General features: G+C 36.1%; 1 long non-coding RNA gene across 1 annotated transcript; it reads left to right on the top strand.

The window, feature by feature from the left end:
• The first annotated feature begins 3,087 nt into the window (after positions 1–3,087).
• Positions 3,088–18,454, top strand: LOC141487452 (uncharacterized). The gene is made up of 3 exons (XR_012468396.1): positions 3,088–4,795; positions 15,479–15,645; positions 15,960–18,454. It is a non-coding gene; the product is annotated as an uncharacterized lncRNA (long non-coding RNA).
• The last annotated feature ends 433 nt before the right edge of the window (positions 18,455–18,887 follow it).

Below are 18,887 nucleotides of genomic sequence, written 5' to 3'. Positions count from 1 at the left end.
AGAGAGAAATTAAAAATTTGCTATAAAAATTTGAACATGACTGGTGCAAAGTTTCAATCACTTGGCTATTTTCTTAAACAAACCTTTGATTTCGAAAAAGCAGAGGCAACTAAAAAAAATGCGAATAATTTCACTAGAACTTTTATTATTATTATAAATTTAAAACAACAATAATATTATAGAAAATACAAATGGGTACAAAAAACTACTTATTGATCTAAATGAGGTTGTCAAACACTTATAGCCTATATTTCAGTATGTCATCCTCCACGTTCAATACAAATTATGGTCCTTCTACTGACATCTGTAACTGCATTTTTAATAAATCGGGGATTTATATTTGCACAGCACTCGCGAATGGTATTTTCCAGATGTTGTATGTAAGTAAATGGTCTACTTCGGTACGCTTTTTGTTTCAGGTAACCTCACAAGAAAAAGTCTAAAGGCGTCAAGTTGGGTGATCTAGGTGGCCAATAATGTTCCCAGTTACGTCCAATAACTTTGCCTCTGAAAATTTGTTGGAGGGACTGTTTTACAGCAACCGTGTGATGTATTGGTGCGCTATCAAGCTGATACCATTGGTTGTATTTAATATTTGAAGGCATATTATCTGAAACTTCACTAACCTCATTATTTGAAAGGTTGAGATAACCGACGGATGATGAATTTTCCCTAAAGAAAAATGGCCCAATTATTTGGTCGTTAAGTATCCCACACCATACATTAGTTTTAAAAGAATACTGATCACCACATCAAACTGTGAAATCGGCTATTTTGAGAACTTATCGTACCATTTGAAGAGAACGTTTCCTCATCTGTCCATAAAATTTTATACGGAAACTTTACATTTTCTTCTCTCTTTCCTTGAAACCAGAATGAAAACCCCAAACGGACATCAAAATCTCGTTCTTTTAATGTGTTAATAAATTTTGACTTGTAAGGCCAAAATTTATTCTTCAATAAAATTTTTCTAACACATTCTCTCTTGTAATCGGTATTTCTTATTATATCGGTTATGCTTGTTTGCCCGTGTTCAATAACTTTTGAACAAATGTTAAGTTGGGCCTCCTCCTCATATTCACTTGGAGTGTGCTTTTTCTTAATTTGATTTGCTACGGATCCTGTTTCTCTGAATTTCGACATCATCCTTGACAGTAGTATGTTGAACATTTTTTCCTGGATGCCGTTCAATAAAAATGTTAGCTACTTGCCGGTATAGTGTATTCTCACCACATATTGAAAGTATTTCTATTCTTTCCTGAAGAGACAACATTATTGCAACAATAACTATTGAAAATTTGACAAGTAAATCAACAACTTGACACCACCATAGCAAGACCTACTTAAAAAATGTATTCAACGTGATTAAGCATCCTTACCGCCCTAGTTAGTGTTTATAAATAATCTGTAAATACTGAATATTGAAATTTTAACATAATTTCAACTCTAGTAATTTTATTAATACTTATTGCAGTTTTTGAGTTGTGTCTGCTTTCTCAAAATTGAAGGTACTGACGTTTGTTTCAGAAAATAGCCAAGTGATTGAAATTTTGCACCAGTCATGTTGAAATTTCTATAGCACATTTTTAATTTCTCTCTAAAAATGTCCGTATAAGTGAAAATTCATCAGAAAAGTTGAACTCCATGATGAGTTTGTTATGTATACATGAATTGATGACAATTAACCGAACTTGTTTTTTAAAATAAAGAGGATATCTGTCAAAAATAAACAAAACGTTAACTTTATCTAAGTTGCATAAAATTTGGCATATGGATAAAAAATTGCCGTAACAAAACTTTTTCAAGTAACTTTTTGTTAAATTCGATCTAGAAATGCACTTTCTCAAATTTTTTCAAAAAAAAAGTTGAATTTGGCAAACACTGAACGTCAGTGGGTCGCAGTTGGCCGCATCATTTCAAGTTAAATCCAAAGCACAAACAAGTGCCGACGTTAAACTTCATTGAAACTTTTCGAAAAAAATGTTTCCCATGGTGCACACTTTAATGGTGACTCTGTATGATAAAAACTTGCATTTTAATTTGAAGGTACTTCAATAAATTCTTTCCTGTACACATTTTTGTGATTTGAGGTAATGAAATGAAAAAAAAAATAAATAGGAAAGAAGGAGCACATCTATTTGGGTTTTTGCATACGAAAAACTGCGTAGTTTGGGGAGTATTTTTTCCTCCAATCTAGTCATGTTTTCGTCATATGTTGAGTGTAGAACTGATCATATTCGAATATGTGAATTTTGCAATAGTTTTATTTTTAATATCTGGGAAATGAATGATGGAAATAATGATCACATGAAACTTTTGATCAATCTCACAGAATCATTCAAACAGATAACGTTGATAATATTATATTCAAAATCTGAGCACAAATGAACGATAAAATGACCAAAAATCCTTAAACACATCCCACAGCACGATTCAGAAGGAATCGAAGAATCAAAGTGCATAATATCTTTGGTTGTTGAGCACAGAATTCTCCGTGGTTGAGGCAATATATTTTTCTTCAATCTAGTCATATTTTAAAAATATCTAGCATAAAGAATGTTTTATGAAAATAGTTCAATCAATTCATGTAATTATTTGAAATATTTATTGAATATATGAGTATTATGGAAAAGAAAGTTTTTGGCTTTCTACTACTCCATCTTGATACAAAAAAAATGTGGAAATCTTCCAAAGGAAGGAAGGAAATAATCAATTTGAGAAAAAGTAACTCTATACATGGATGTGTAGATCATGCAAAGAAGCAACTTTCAGACACAAACTGGAAGAAAACCCTCCTGAAACAGCTACTTTCAGATGAACATTGAATTACACGAATGAACATTTTTTATCGGAACAAATACTTTTATGGAAACACTGAATTATACAGAAGATACTTTTCTTTACTCAATTTGTATTCCAAACATTCGTTATGGAATAAAATCAGATATCATTCACAGGAGTTTCAGAAGGGGTTTCTTCCAGTTTGTGTCTGAAAGTTGCTTCTTTGCATGATTTACACAGCAATGTATAGAGTTACTTATTTTCAAATTGATTAGTTCCTTCCTTTCTTTGGAAGATTCCCACTTTTTTTGTATCAAGATGGAGTAGTAGAAAGACAAAAACTTTCTTTCCCAAAAAATATATCACTCCTAAAAATATAACCCCTTCAATTCAAATGAGATTCCTCTTGGCTGGGATTTAATCAAATAGGTGAATGAATGTCATTACGATGTCATCGATGACATAAGTAGATCAAACTTATTCCGTGACATGAGAAATCATAATTCATGAATGAATTGTGTGTATTTTCTATAATGTTATCCAGATTGGTACTGAAGAGCCCTAAGGCAAGTGTCTTACGGTGAAACATCGGTGTCTACCAGTGGGGATGACTTTGTTCCATGTAAGTGCAATTTGTTACCATTCATTTAAAGTAGAACTCCTGTGAATGATATCTGATTTTATTCCATAACGAATGTTTGGAATACAAAGTGAGTAGAGAAAAGTATCTTCTGTATAATTCAGTGTTCATATAAAAGTATTTGTTTCGGAAGATTTTTTTTTCTTTCGTGTAATTCAATGTTTATATGGAAGTAGCTGTTTCAGGAGGGCTTTCTTCCAGTTTGTGTCTGAAAGTTGCTTCTTTTCATGATCTACACTTCCATGTATAGAGTTACTTATTTTCAAATTGATTACTTCCTACCTTTCTTTGGAATATTCTGATAGTTTTTTTGTATCAAGATGGAGTAGTAGAAAGCCAAAAACTTTCTTTCTCAAAAAATAAATCACTCCTAAAAATATTACCCCTTCAATTCATATGAGTTTTACTTGTATACTTATTTCTTGAAAAATAAATGACTGAAGTAATTATCAATGAGTATGATCCAAATGAAAATCAAACAAATATCATTCTTGTATCTGGTATCTATACGTAATTATCAATGAGTATGGTGTAACGGTTTCATTTTGTCATTTGTTCTGTTTTGAGATCTACAACTATTTAAACCTGAAATGAATACTTCCATGAAGGTTGTGGGATATTTCAATACCTCGTCATTCGTTTAGTTTCCATTCACAGATAAACAACTAAACAAGGATATATTCGAACGCATTAGTTATATTCGAACACATATTCGAATCCCCTGAGGATTCTGTGCTCTGAGGGAACGGTGAATTAACGACTTTCGTTCCATGAATATCTTGCCGCCGGGATTCAAAATTATTTGTGGTACTTTTGGAATTAATGTCCAAACTTCCCGATTTTTCGGACTAACCAAGTAAGGTCATCTTTTATAAAAATGGGAATTTGTTTTTTTCTTGCCATTTGGATGCTGGTAAAACATTCAACTCACTTGTGTGATTCAATTTTTTATGGAGAACAGAATCTTACTTATTTGAATCTTGGCTTCTTGGGAGCAAAAGTAAACCTATAGGCCACACGACACCAAAAGATGAGAGAACTAATACGAGAGAACTAATACATTCAGAGAATGAGCTTGCTCATTCTGTCCAGACTTATCGTCCTGGACATCACTTCCAGTGAACCGTTTTCATCTAATATGAATTGTTTCATTTTAGGCCTTCTTTTATCTGGATACTATTTCCTCGTGTTAGTATTGCTGTAAGACTAGACATCCTTACATGAATGCCTGATACAGTAGTAGCAGTAGTTAGTAGTTACCCGCTGTTGAGCCGTTCACAATTGGTGTACCGACAGAACACTACAGACCTAAGTTTGGAACTCTAAGACCATTCTTGTTTTTCAAGCCACCTCGAGGGAGACACACACACACAGGTAAGCTTAGCTATCAAGATAGGGACAAATAATTTATCAGTGACTAGATTTTTGATGCTTGATTTATTATCTCATCAAAGATTTATGTTCTTCAAACCTACCCAAAAAGGAAAAAAAATATAAGTATAGGGTATATGCTTTTATGCCAATGTAGATGGATTCATTCCCTCAACCTACTGTAAGCTGGCGATATAGCTATATCTAAGGTGAAGTATAACTTCAAAACAGCAACATCTCAAGTATTGAAGAGAAATCCTCCTTTCTTCCTTGGGAAGCCGGGGTTCATTACAGTCCCGTTAGAATTGAAACATTTGTGCTATAGGTGTAATATAATTCATATTTCATGAATATTTTGGTATTGTTTACAATTAGAAAAGTAACATCTTCTCACATTCGACACTTTGTGGCCGCAGGAGCTCAAGGCTTCCTGCCAATATTGTAGGGGAGTCCTATAAAAATGGTTGATAAAATTTATGAACTGGCAGATGAATCAAGGGATTTGTTAACAAGGTTGGAACCAACTGAGAAAGGTGTAGATGTTAGGGAAAGTAATTATAAATATTTTAACTGGATTTGATTTTGATTTAATTGGTTACCGTTTAGAGTTAATTTCCCGTTTTCGTTGTGTATGCTGTATGAGCTCCAGGGTTGATAAAGCGGGTGGCGCTCTACCCTCCATCTCACCCACGCCCTTCTTCACTGTTTAAAAGCTGGCGGTCTACCCTGGGAGCTATGCTCTCTCTCTAATCCCTAGTAGCCATCCTCACGTCAGGTTGTGGAACACCGAGGAATCGTTTACAAATTGACTTAATCAGTCAACGATAAATACAAGGCGTGACAAAGTGGCGCCCAACGTTACTTTCTTTTGCTTTGTTTCCTTATCATCACTGTCTCCGTTGGTTCTGAAAAATTTATAATTCCTGTTTGTTTAAGCGACTCTAGGGCAGGGCTTGAATATTTGTTTGTCCAATTTGCGGTTTTAGTGTTCGGTTGACAAATTGGCATCCAACGTATCGAGAACGGTTGCGGAAAAACGTTCTCACTTCCGCCAAATTCTGAAATTGGAACGCGAAGTGGAGATGACACGGCTGGAGTTCGTAAATTTAGAACCGGGGTATGAATTTTCACTTTGTGAAGGAAAATTAGGTGATTTGCCTCAATCAATTCAATATTTTGATATGAACAATAAAGATAATGAATTCAAACGAATATCCTCGCGGTTGTTACATTCGAGGTCACGGTTACGGCGTATTGAATGTGATCCTCCTCAAACATCCAGGCGTAGGGCTCTTTCTGGCTGGTGCGATACGTTATTGATGGACATGCGTCGTGTAATGGAAGGTTCATTGTCTGAGGATATTCCTTTACAAGCACTTTCTTGAATGAATCAATATCACTCATTCCTGAGGTTGTATGTACAGAACCAAATTCTCAAAATCGAACCATGTCTCAGTACAACCTGCGAAATTTATTGGAACCTGAATTCACTGGGGATGATGTGAATCACGCAAGAACCGGGAATAATTCGGAAAATCCTAATTTGTTGATGCCTATGAATACGAGACCTCTTGAATCATAAAACTGTATGTTTTCTTCAACACAGCGGAACCTAGATTTCAAGAAAGGAGAGTGACGGAACCGCTCGGAATGTTCGAATCGTTGGGAGACCCAATGAGTCGAGTTGACAAAAGGGTGTCGTTGCCACCTGAGGGAAGGAATCCCGAAAGGTTCCATCCATCTATCCCGTCTGTTTGATTTGAAGATCAAGCTGAAGAAGTACCGAGAGTATCTGATAGACTTTGAGATAATATGGTCCGTACGAATTCAACAATCGACTTCTCGACTCGACTGGGACATCTTCAGTTCACTCCTCCATTGAATAGCTCACATACTGATGTTAATTGAACATATCTTGCAGAGACCTCCTCCTATAGGAATAGGGATAGACCTGATTTGGTGGACGTGTCGTTTCTAGATATGAGTCGGTGGAACTCACAGTACGACGGCGTCACTAGTGTAACTAGCTTTTTGAAACGAGTGGAAGAGTTGAGAGTCTCACGGGGTGTTTCAAAAGAAAGGTTACTTCAATCAGCGTCAGAATTGTTTCAGAAAGATGATCTTCTGTGGTATAGAATGAATTAATTTATGCCATGGAAAGAATTGGTTGCGAAACTTCGGAATTCTTTTCAACCACATGATCATGAGCAAGGATTGCGGGACGAGATCCGTCGTAGAACACAAAGTGTTCAGGAACGCATCATCACCTATGTTTCGGTGATGGAGAAATTACCAGTCCTTCCACGGGAAGAGGATCGTGTACAAATTATGAGAAAAAACCTCTTGCTCCACCTTCAGACACAACTCTCGATATACAACTTGAATTCATTGGCTACACTCAGTGATCTCGCTCGATCTGTAGAGGAGATTGAGTGGCGAGACCAAAGATTTTGTACACCACCTTCAAATTTACAAGGTCTGCTAGAGCCTGACCTAGCCTATCGCCGTCCTAGCCACGTTTCCGCTATCTCAGAAAGTCCCGCTCGTTATTCATAATAGTCGACAAATGTTCAGAGATTGGCCAGCCTAATGCACCTCAATGTTGGAATTGTCGGAAAACTGGACATAAGTTTCGACAATGTAGTCAACCAAAGGAAATATTTTGTTTCAAGTGCGGTCACGAAACCATTTTGCTCCAAATGTTCAAAAAACGTGAGTGCAACGAAGCAGTCATAGGTCAACTGCCTCATACGTCGCAGTCGAAAAATATTTGGTAAGGCCTCTTTAACCGAACAAATAATTTTAGATTTTGTTTTGGCTCATGCGAGAGGTGACGAGCGTCCGTACTTGTAGGTTATTATATTTGAACGAGAATTTTTGAGTTTGTTGGATAGTGGTGCCTCCAGAACGATACTGGGCAGATCGGACTGGGATATTTTATGTAACATATGTGATTTGGTTGGAGGTGAACCTAGAATGTGCACAGTGGCGAATTGACAAAGTTGCGAAGTGATTGGATCTCTTTCGCTTCCAATTCAACTACAAGATCGAGTTCGTGTCATTAATGTACTAGTTATTCCAAGTCTTCCTCATAGTTCGATATTGAGCATTGACTTTTGGACAGCTATGGCCATCATTCCGGACTTACGTGCAAAAGAATGGACATTTAAGCCGGATGATTCACCAAGTGTGGAGCTTGCAGGTATCCAGGACGCTGACACTTTGTCTGCGGAACAGCGTCAAAAACTAAATGATATCGTGAATGAGGCTTTTATGAAAATGGGAACAGGGCTAGGATGAACGCATTTCGTTGAACACGAGATTCGTAATACAGCTGCCCCCATTAAACAGCGGTATAACCCCATTCCACCAGAACTCCAAAAAGTGGTTAACGCCGAATTAGACGATATGTTAGCAAATGACATTGTCGAACCGTCTTCCTCACCTTGGTCTTGATCAATTGTGATGGTGAAGAAGAGTGATGGGCGGTGGAGATTTTGCGTAAATTTCAAGAAGCTAAACGCGGTCAGTGTTCCTAATGCCTACCCCATTCCATACGTGAGTTCCATTCTCGGCAGGCTGAGGGATGCTCGATATTTGTCAACATTGGATATCAAGTCCGCATATTGGTAGATACCAGTAGCCGAGAGTTCTCTTCCATTAACCGCCTTTACGGTACCAACTCGGGGTTTGTTCCATTTCAAACGAATGCCTTTCGGTCTTCACTCAGCCCCCACTACGTGGCAACGATTGATAGATAGGGTCGTTGGAGCGGATCTGGAGTCATTTCTATTTGTCTATTTGGATGACATCATTATTCGTAATGATGTCATCCAAATGAACCGGCTACGTAATGCCAGTTTCACGTTGAACAGAGAAAAATGTATTTTCTGTCGTCAGGAATTACGATACTTAGGTTATGTAGTGAACTCCTCTGGTCTCTTGGTTGATCCAGGAAAAGTGGAGGTAATCTTAAAGATCCCTACTCCGCGTGCGGTATCGGAAGTTAGAAGAGTGGTTGGCTTGGCCTTCTGGTACAGGTGATTCATTCCTTCCTTTTCGACGGTTGTCGCCCCAATGACTCGGCTCATACAAAAGAATCGACCATTCAACTGTGATTCTAAATATAAGGAAGCTCTGAATGAAGTGAAGCAACACTTAGTCTCAGCACCCATATTGGCGTTGGAACAGATGCGTCTGACTATGGGTTGGGGGGTATTTTAACCCAAAAATACCCCGAAGGCGATAAAGTTATCTGCTACCTCAACAGATCCCTAACCAAAACTGAGCGCCGATATTCCACTACAGAGGAGTGCTCGGCGGTCACCTTCGCTTTCGAAAAGTTGAGACCATACCTGGAAGAAACTAAATTCACGGTGATAACTGACGACATGAGCCTTCGATGATTTTTTAACATATAAGATTCTGTTGGGAGAATAGCGCTATGAGCTCTTAGGCTCCAGCAGTACGACTTCGAAGTCATACACCGAAAAGGGAGAGATCATCTTGAGCACGATACTATCTCTAGGGCAGTCCTGGTTATAGATCTCGTTGACGTACGGTTTGAGAAGCCTCCCCATTCAGATGATAAATGGTTCAATAAAATGTGCAAAAAAATTATCAAGTATCATGTCAAATACCCGTTGTGGACCTTTCAGGATAGAAAACTTCTACGGAAGGTCAAGCTTCAGTATCCTGGTCTCTCAGGAAGTGAATGGCGAATAGTTCTCCCTCGTGAAAAACGTTTTGATGTTATAAGAGATCATCATAATCCCGCAGCATGTGAACATCTTGGCATATGGAAAACTGTTGGCAAGATTTCACAGAAATTCTACTGGCCTAAGTGGAGATCTGATGTGGCTAAGTATATAAGGCGATGTACCACTTGTATAGAGATTAAACCCGAACAGAAACTCTCTGCTGGACAGATGCTTCCTGCTCAAGTGACTGTTTCAAAGCCGTGGGAACTCATTAGTGTTGACTTGGTAGGTCCCCTCCCTCGGTCCACTTCTGGATTTTCATATATATTGTCCGTAATGGATTGCTTCAGCAAATTCGTCTTGTTTTTCCCCATGAGGATGACAACCTCGACCAACATTTTGAAATGGTTGGAGGATCATGTGATTTTAGTTCATGGTGCTCCCAGAAGAATAATTGTCGATAACGGGGCACAATTTAGAAGCACTTTATTCAAAAACATCATGGTAAATATAATATCCAACTCAAGTACACGGCTAATTACCATCCCAAATTAAATCCTGTTGAATGAACTCATAGAGTCCTCAAAACAGTATTGACAGCATACGTCTCGGATAATCACAGCCAGTGGGACAAGTACCTGACAAAATTATCCTAGGCGTTGCGTTCGGCAAAACACGAGGCGACGAGTTATACACCGAATCTTGTGAATTTCGGAAGTGAAGTGGATCTCAATGAAATGGAAGATTCCATGCCTCGCTCATCGATTACTCTTGGGGTGGAGGAGCGACAAATCGAGTTGGCAGAACTCTTTCGTTGACGTACGGAAACGACTTATGGCAGCATATGAAAGGAGTCGAAAGATATACAACCTCAGGCATCGGAATGAAACGTTTTACCTTGGTCAATTGATTTGGAAGAGGAATTACGCTCTGTCCGACGCTGCAAAAAAATTCACGGCAAAGCTTGCAGAGAAATTCACTGGACCATTCGAGATCAGTCGCGTAGTGTTACCATGGACCTACGAACTGATAGATAAGAACGATAGGTCGATGGGAATATGGAACGCAAACGATAACAAAGCACATTCACCGGAAAATGAATGATACTCGTATTTGGTTTATCAATTCGGTATTTTATATCGTTGACATCTCATGGAAGTTTCTTTGAAACTTTCCTCCGGAGAAGGAATGAGTTGTTACGGTTTCATTTTGTTATTTGTTCTGTTTTGAGGTCGATGACTATTTAAACCTGAAATGAATACTTCCATGAAGGTTTTGGGATATTTTAATACCTCATCATTCGTTTAGTTTCCATTCACTGATAAACAACTAAACAAGGATATATTCGAACGCATTAGTTATATTCGAACACATATTCGAATCCCATGAGGATTCTGTGCTCTGAGGGAACGGTGAATTGACGACTTTGGTTCCATGAATGTCTTGCCGCCGGGATTCAAAATTATTTGTGGTACTTTTGGTAGCTATTTGCTAATTTTGGAATTTATGTCCAAACTTTCCGATTTTTCGGATTAACCAAGTAAGATCATCTTTTATAAGACTAGGAATTTGTTTTATTCTTGCCATTTGGATGCTGGTACAACATTCAACTCACTTGTGTGATTCAATTTCTTATGGAGAACAGAATCTTACTGATTTGAATCTTTGCTTCTTGAGAGCAAAAGTAAACCTATAGGCCACACGACACTGAAAGGTGAGTTGGTATTCATCAACGAGAGAACTCATATATTCAGAGAATGAGTTTGATCATTCTATCCAGACTTATCGTCCTGGACATCACTTTCAGTGAATCGTTTTCATCTAATATGAATTGTTTCATTTTAGGCCTTTTTTCATCTGGATACCATTTCCTCGTGTTAGTATTGCTGTAAGACTAGACATCCTTGCCTGAATGCCTGATACAGTAGTAGCAGTAGTTGGTAGTTACCCGCTGTTGAGCCGTTCACAATTGTTGTACCGACTGAACACTACAGACCTAAGTTTGGAACTCTAATACCATTCTTGTTTTTCAAGCCACCTTGAGGGAGACACACGCACAGATGAGCTGAGCTATTAAGATAGGGACAAATAACTTATCAGTGACTAGATTTTTGATGCTTGATTTATTATCTCAACAAAGATTTATGTTCTTCGAACCTGCCCAAAAGGGAAAAAAATATTAGTGTAGGGTATATGCTTTTATGCCTATGTAGATGAATTCATTCCCTCAACCTACTGTAAGCTGGCGATATAGCTATATCTAAGGTAAAGTATAACTTCAAAACAAAAACGTCCCAAGTATTGAAGATACATTCTCCTTTCTTCCTTGGGGAGCCGGGGTTCATTACAGTACCCTTACAATTGAAACATTTGTGTTATAGCTGTAATAATTTATATCTTATGAACATTTTGGTATCGTTTACAATTAGAAAAGTAATATCTTCTCACATTTGACAATTTTTGGCCTCAGGAGCTCAAGGCTTTCTGCCAGTATTGTAGGAGGAGTCCTATAATAACGGTTGATAAAATTTATAAACTGACAGATACATCAAGGGATTTGTTAACAAGTTTGGAACCAACTGAGAAAGGTGTAGATGTTAGGGAAAGGAATTATAAATATTTCAACTGGATTTGAGTTTGATTCAATTGGTTACCGTTTAGAGTAAATTTCCCGTTTTTGTTGTGTATGCTGTATGAGCTCCAGGGTTGATAAAGCGGGTGGCGCTCTATCCTCCATCCCACCCACGCCCTTCTTCACTGTTTAAAATCTGGCGGCCTACCCTGGGAGCTATGCTCTCTCTCTAATCCCTAGTAGCCATGTTCACGACAAGTTGTGGATCAACGAGAAATCGTTTACAAATTGACTTCTGCGTATCTCCGGATGCAGATTTGACATTGGCAGTGATCAATGTCACCTCGGCTATGAATATAAAAATTAGTGAAGACCTATTCTGAAATGAAACAAAAGAAAAACAAAGAGTCTTTGTTAGATGCCTATTCAGCGTTGACATTGATCCATGTCACCTTGGATATAAATAGCGCAACAAAAACATGAATTCTGCTTTTTTCCTCTTTTATTTGAAGTGCTACATGTGATGATGCGACTATTATTAGTGAAGATACAACTTAGTGCCCTCTTGGCATCGTCTTCGTTTTTCTTTCTGTCGATGAAATCTGATTTCGTTTCCCTTTCATTCGATGTGTCAACGATAAATACGAGGCGTGACAATGGTATTAATGAAATAAAACCTTCAACACTTCTCATAGCATCACTGAAACAGATAACTTTGATGATAATATATCAACCGAATATTATTTTTATATTTGGAAAACAATTTCAACATCTCAAATCCAAACAAATGACTTCGAATATAGTTTATCGAATAAATATTATTTTCATATCTTGAAAAAAGGATTGTGAATTTCATGATTCATGAGTATGAATAAAAAAACTCATCTCATTTCCCAGTATTTCTCTAACAAATGATACTATATTGAAAAATATTATTTTCTTATCTGCAAAAATCAATGATAGAAGTAATGATCGATGAGAATTATTCAAAAAACACATCATTATTCACGTAAATAACTTATAGAATGGATCTTGATATCCACATATTCATATACCAAATACATGAATCAAGTTTCAACAGTTGTGCAGGAAGTCGATTACACAAGTGAACCCTAATTCATTTTCCAATTGAAGATAGGAAAATATACTTAGATTTGGGAAATAATGAATATTTCATGTAAAGATGTGTATGTGTGTGTGTAAGAGTGAGAGACGCGTGTGACGTGATCGATGCAAAGAGAGATGGAGATGGTATCGAGGTTTTACCGGTTGCTAGCGCAAGCAGGTATTGCCGGTTGTACAATAAATCATTGTCTATGGGACAATGTAGCATTGCCGGATACTTAGATTTGGGAAAAAATTAATATTTCATCTGAAGATGTATATGAGCGAGAGACGCGTGTGACGTAATCGAGGCAAAGAGAGATGAAGATGGTATCGAGGTTTTACGCTGCCAATGCCAGCATGGCAGGTTCGGCGTTGCCGGTTGTACAATAAATCTTTGTGTATAGGGCAATGTAGCGTTGCCGGTTTGAAAATGAAGGGTTAGGAATACGACTCTGTACGGTATGTCTCAAAATACATCATTTAAAGAAAAAAACATGTCGTCGAAGTGTACAGAGTGCGTCAAAATATAACATTTAAGAAAAAACATGTCAGTTTAACAGAAGTCTAGCATTCCAACATGCCGAAAGGACACTAATTCTCGTATCTTTGTTAACCAAGTTAGCATCATCAGGAGAAAGAGGAGATCCAAAAGTGTCGAGAGGTTAAGCGTTGTGGACTCAACGTGAGGGCAATGGGGGAGCGAAGTATTCGAAAATGACATTTCAAAATACGTTATTTTGCATAACTTTCGAAGGAAAACGATGTTCCGTATGTCGTTGGTGAACAAAAAATAGTAATAAAATTAAAATTAAAAAAGTAGAGGAATTTGAGAGACGTGTCCAACATTTACGTCAAGATATTCAATTATATGAGGAAAAGGAAAAGGTTCTCGAACAGTTGAATAATTTAGACATTCAAGACAAAGTGTTCCAGCCTCAGAGTGTAGAATATGCCGTCAACGATGCTAAAAAACAAATTTTGTGCTTACGACTACAATAATTTCCGTTCAATATGCAAACGTACCGAATGTGAGTTAAATTCCAAGGAAATATGCGTGAAGGCTAGTATTTATACATGTAAACAATGGAAATCGATTCGTTCGATATCAGTCAATGAGGGTCAGAAGGCAGTATTTGCGCAGGCGCAATTCCAAAGAATACACCATTCAAATGTAAATTGAAAAATATATTTCAAGATCTCCGCATTGAAAAAAAACTGTTGAATTTGTTCCAGAACACGCAACGGAGCAAGAGAAAAAGGAGTCACAAATGGAATTTGACGTGTATAGAGTTATCATAGAATCTACGATTTCAGCGTGTATTCTAATCAGACTTGTACAACAATTATGAAATTTGATAAAAAAATGAATATTTTTATTGAAACAGTAAATTTTTTGTTTTATTCCAAGTTGGTGAAAATATATAATACAGGTATGCAGAATTATCGCTATCACTCATCGATAAAGCCACACACGTGGCTCAAAGTGACGAAACAAAGGCTCTTTGTTTGATTGCATAATTTGTCATCACTTATTTTCCTATAAATACCTCCTGCGAGGCAAAATGATGAGTTAGTTGTATCAGTGATACTAGTGACAAGTGCGACGATTTCATCTGAAAGTGAGTGTTTTTCATGTTCACTTTATGAATTTTTATTGCAAGATTTTTATACGTTTTTGACTCGTTCACGAAAAAATTTATTCAAATTTGATGTAATTCAAAGGTGGTGAGAGTTGTTGTTGAATTATTATTAATCTTTCAAAATTTTTCTGAGATTGATATACTTGAGTGTTTCTTTATACATACTTTTTGAGGATCAAAAGGTATTTACTATTACTCAAGCCAACCCTGGACTACTATTTTTATCCTACATACATCAGGAGATAGGGAATAACAATTGCTAATATTTCTCAATTTTCAATAATGAATAAAAGATAAGAACTGGTAATTGCTGACATTAATTTTTCTTGAATAATATCTCTTACAGTAATTATTGTATCGTACAATTTGTTTTGATGTTAGATGGCAGCCTAATAACCGGGAAACGTGATTATGAATTTTACTCGAGAATCATCCAAGCTGAATAATATTTTATCTATTTGCCTTTGACAATGCCATAGTTTGTCTATACACACATTTATACTGTAGTAAACATAAGCTCATTTTTTGAGCAGATTTCTAGTTAAATAAAACACATAGTGAGTTACGAATAACTTTCATTCATGTTGTTGTTTATTGAGAGACACATTGAGAGAGTGTTCGTATAATTTGAAACATCAATTGTTTTTTTATTTTTGGTTTCTCGCAGGTGGATTTCCTAAAATCCAAATTCAGTCGTGAAGAGAGAACTAATTAACAACAATAACAATTTGTTACCACACCGAGTGACGGAGGAGTATCACCCCCATTTAGAAGAATTTTGTATCAGGAAAATACGTTGTCTTGTTGTTTCATTTGAAATTGTATGAAATTAAGGTTAGTACTGCTTTTTTCTTTGTTCAATAAATGTATAGAGTTTATGGTTGTATACTATATTTTTTGTTCGACTCAAAAAGTTTTTCATTCATAGATATGATCCGCATAAAGAAGTGTTTTCAATATTTTTTATGTGTTAAGTACTTGCAGAATATGTGTTTTAAATTCGTTGTTTTGAATGACAGTTGACTTTTTTTTCAGTTATAACTGTAGCTCGCTCATTTTTCACAATCACTCCATGAAACACATTACTCCACTCTTGAATTTTATTTTTCTTTGGTGTATATTTGCATTGAAAATCATATTTATTTCAGAACACTACATCAACGTGTGCAGTATCAGTTCAGTCATCTCAACAACTACATCCAAATCCAACTTAGCAACCTTTCCAGAACGAGTTTCAAATTACAGCAGCTTCCAGAACCATCTCAAAAGTGTCCACAGAACGAGATTCAATTCTCTGCAGCTTCCAAAACCGACTCATCACACCTAGAATTTCATTTGTGAACAAAATATCGGTGAGTCATGTCAATAAATGAAATCCAAATGGTCGATTTTCCAAAAATCAAGTCGGTAATTGATAAATACATTTTACACATCAAAGATAATTATTCGGATCATATTGTCAAACAAGCTATAAAATTTATTAATAAACATATAAAGAAATGCGTTTTAGCTATGAAAAAATTTTCGATTGAGGAAAAAAAGAAAATAATTACAGAAATTGGGGAATTGAAACGCTTCAAAGTGATTATAAAAATGATGAATAATAAACGTATTGGCTCGGGTTTGAAACGACGAAGCACCAGGGTGAAGTAACAAAATGTTAACAATGTTTCCAATAGTAGAGTAACAACGGGGGTGATCATCAATTTAACTCATAAAGATCCTAAAAAGTTTCTAGACGATGCTTTTTCATTATTCAAACGTGAGATTTCCAAAATTTCGAAACAAATGTCATGCCTCAAAGTTAATTTTACTTCATTAAAAAATCGAATGATGGGGAAATTGTTGATCGCAAATATTTCAGTACGCCAAATAAAGTTATTGATTCAAGTACGGACTTGGCTGCTTGGTACAATGATAACGCTGTAGATGTTATATTAGGCGAATTTGAAGAACGACAGTTGGGGTGGGCTTTGAGTGAAATTCTTTTGTTGGAAGTAGCAATAAATAAATATGTGATTGGTAACGATTCTTCTTTCATTCCACTGCCACAAGAAATCGAAAGGAAGCAGGCATGCATTAATGTACAAAACGATGACGAAATGTGCTCCTTTGGGAGTATTATTAGCGCCTTGTATCCTGTAGCAAAAATTTCTAACTGAGTGTCAAAATATCCACACTATTCTACAATTTTGAATACTACAGGGCTAAATACTCCAATGGACTTGAAACAAATTCCCAAATTTGAAAAACTTAATGATATTTCTGTAAATGTTTACACTTTGGAATTGAATCAAGCAAAGGAAAAATCAATTTTTGTAGTAGTACCTGCCAGACTCACGACAACAAAACGAGACAGACATGTTAATTTGTTATTAATTCATGACAAATATTTTCCAAAATTGAACGATTATGGGGCTCCACCTATTAATGACGATGATGAGACTGAAATTGAATTCCATCATTGTTGGATCGAAGACATGTCTCGATTGTTGAGTAGACAACTGAACAAAAATATCAAGGAAAAAATCTTTTGTGATAGATGCCTAAATCATTTTTCAAGTCAGCAAAAATTAAATGATCATACTGTTTTGTGCGAAAAAGTGAATGATTGTAAAATTTTCTTTCCTACATACGATTATGTGGAATTTTGAAATTATAAACAAAAATGTCCGTTTATAATTTTTGCTGATTTCGAGTCACTGTTGAAAAAATGTAACGAAAGCATATCTAAAAAAATTACAAAATATCAAAAACATATACCTTTCAGTGCAGGCTACCACTTCAAGTGTTCCTATGACGACAGTCTCTCTCATTTCAAAAGCTGTCGAGGTGAAGACTGTATGAAATGGTTTGCCGATGAGTTGTCTGGTATTGCAAAATTTGTTGAATCCAAAATTAAGAATATTGAGCCGATGATAGTGCCTTTAAATAATATCGGTGCTGCAACGACTTGTCATATTTGCGAAAAACCGTTCGCTCCCAAAGATGTTATCGTGTACGATCACGGTCACTATACGGGAGCGTTCCGCGGATTTGCACACCAAGCCTCCTGTAATGTCAACTTTCGAAAATTATTCGTGGTACCCATCACTTTTCATAATCTTTCAGGATACGACAGTCACTTCATTATCATTATCGCAAAAAAAGGCTGTGTGAGCATACTTCCCTCGAATAAAAAAAAATATTTTTCCTTCACACAGAAGGATGCTGAAACTAAAATTAAATTTCGATTTATAGATTCTTTTCGATTTATGGGAACATCGTTGGATGAATTAGTATCCACATTGGATCAAAATGATTTGAAAATAAAAAAAAAATTCAGTCATTTAGATGATGAGAAATTCGCTCTTCTCACCAGGAAGGGGGTATTTCCATATGAATATATAGATATCATGGAGAAATTGAACGTCACCGAGTTACCATCACGAGAAGAATTCTATAATAAATTGAATGATGAATACATAACAGAAGAGAAATATGCTCACGCACAACATGTTTGGGAATCATTCGAAATTACAAATTTGGGATCGTATGCGGACCTATATTTAAAAACAGATATTTTATTACTGGCAGACGTTTTTGAAAACTTTCGTGGGTACACGTGGGATGCCATTTGAAGTATACGAATTGTAAATTACAAATTTTAAAAGACATTGACATGATTGATTCATTTATCAATTGTGAGATGTGGAAGAGTTTCATAAAAAATCAAGAATAATACTTATGTTGAACTGAAGTTCAATAATACTGTATAAATGATTATATTGAAAATGAATGTATTTTGTTGAATTTTCATTCAACATTGGATATTCATTCATTATTCTCCAATACTCCAAATATTTTATCAACAGACTTTACGAATTCTGTTAATCAGATATCAGGATACATAACCAGAGAAAGCAGGTATTTTACCAGTTTGAAAACTACTGAATTATTTTATTATACCTCAGTATCCATCCAAAGTTTAGTCAAACAAGAATGCTATTGAGTTAGGTGATCTAGAAAAAGAGCAAAATGAATTGCTGAGATATCTGTATTTCAAAAAATATCATAATAAGCCGCAATATAGGACG

This window comes from Leptinotarsa decemlineata, unplaced genomic scaffold (assembly GCF_025532065.1).
Source record: "Leptinotarsa decemlineata unplaced genomic scaffold, Ldec_3_MD MMD2_P_RNA_scaffold_2, whole genome shotgun sequence".
Classification (NCBI taxonomy): Eukaryota; Metazoa; Arthropoda; class Insecta; order Coleoptera; family Chrysomelidae; genus Leptinotarsa; species Leptinotarsa decemlineata.
This window is presented reverse-complemented; position numbering and strand designations above follow the sequence as displayed.